The following is a 1866-nucleotide window of genomic DNA, read 5'->3' as shown; positions in this document are numbered from 1 at the left end:
GTGTCATGGGAGGAGGGCCTGATCCACACTTCCTGCAGGGAGGGGCACGAGTGGTGTGTGGAAGTATAACCCCAGTGCATAACCACAACTCCCAGCATTTCAGGGAGTCGGAACCTTGCATGTGAATGATGTAACATTGCTAAGACACGTTTGTCCATACTCCACACAATGCATATGATTTTTATTTTTTCACCTGCTGTTTTTTTTTTTTTTGCAGCGGCGGCGGTATGAACTGCTTCCATGGGCATCATGTGGCGGTATCGCATGTTAAAACAGAATCTTTTTTTCTTAAAATTTGGGCTCAAAACTGCAAACTACCAACCTCAGGCGCCTACTTACCCTATCGATTGCGCTTTGATCCCCTGACTCTGATCCTGGGGTCCCGCCGGTGTGTGGTCAGGTGACCGCGTCGACCAATGTGACGTCACCGATGCTGGCAGCCGTTGTCCTGTCAACTGATACAAGAGCAGAGTCATTGGGGTCATTTACGAACATTTTTACGCCAGTTTTTGTCTAAAAATGTAGCACGCCCCCCTTTAGGTGCGCGGACTGCTGAAGGTGCAAGGCGCACGCCCCCGACAAAAATGATGCGCCTCTTCCGGAAAAAAAGCCAGCTCAAAAGACGAATCGGAGACCGAAGTAAAACCCTGGGCTTAGTAGATGACCCCCATTAAGCTCAAATTTATGGACGTTAGAATTGCTGAAAATCCCCTTAATTTGTCAAAAACTGTGAATGCCCTAAGACAACGCTGACTGTCCTGTCAACGCTGAAGGTTCCTTGTCGCCCATGGCAACCCATTGAAATCCATTGTAAACTAAAATGTGCTGATACATGAGGTGACAGCCACAGAAGTCGTCCACCCCCCGGCTGTCAGCTCTCTCCCCAGAGACACGCATGCTGAGCCGAGGATGCATGTTTCCTGGACACCTCAGGCATTGGCTTATCTCCCTGAGAACAGGAGTCTAGCAGCCCCATCCTTGTTTCTCTCGACGTTTGACATTGGAGAAGACACTGGATTGCTGCCCGGTGGGTTTGGATGACATTTATTTAAAGGGGATTGTCCACTCCTTTACTACTCACAGCCTATCCTCAAGATAGGCCATCACTATCAGGTCAATGGGGGTCCAACAGTGCCTGAACTACCCAATCGACAGAGCTGGTTACCATTGACTTGACGGCGAGCAGCGCTGCAGTACCAGCTCCGTCCACTGCACAATGGATGGCGCTATGTAGTCCTGCAGAACAGCTGATTATTGGGGGTTACAGGGTGTCGCACCCCCGCCAATCACATACTGATAGCCCAACGTGGGTATAGGCCATCAATAGTGAAGGAGCGGGCAACCCTAAGATACGAACCTGAATTTCGACAACCCGTGCCAGAGGGCCCCTAGGCTCATATCTTTAAAGGGCATCTGTCAGCAGTTTTGTACCTATGACACTGGCTGACCTGTTACATGTGCGCTTGGCAGCTGAAGACATCTGTGTTGGTCCCATGTTCATGTGTGTCGAATTGCTGAGAAAAGTGATGTTGTAATATATGCAAATGAGCCTCTAGGAGCAACGGGGGCGTTACCATTACACCTAGAGGCTCTGCTCTCTCTGCAACTGCCGCGCCCTCTGCACTTTGATTAATGGGGCCAGGCAGTGACAATGTCACCGCACCTGCCTGGTCCTGTCAATCAAGGTGCACAGGACGCGGCAGTTGAAGAAACGCGGATACCGGCCGCCGCGTGCGCTCCGCATTTTGTAGTCTGTGTGTAAGCGTCACATTTCCCTTTCAGCTCGTTGACCCTGTGTAGGTCGGCTGGAAGTGTGTGCCATGATGTGTAGTGCCCTTGTGAGAGTACTTGAATAAGTTTGCACGC

The sequence above is a fragment of the Bufo gargarizans genome, chromosome 9 (genome assembly GCF_014858855.1).
Source record: "Bufo gargarizans isolate SCDJY-AF-19 chromosome 9, ASM1485885v1, whole genome shotgun sequence".
NCBI classification, from domain to species: Eukaryota; Metazoa; Chordata; class Amphibia; order Anura; family Bufonidae; genus Bufo; species Bufo gargarizans.
Note: the sequence above shows the minus strand (reverse complement) of the source record.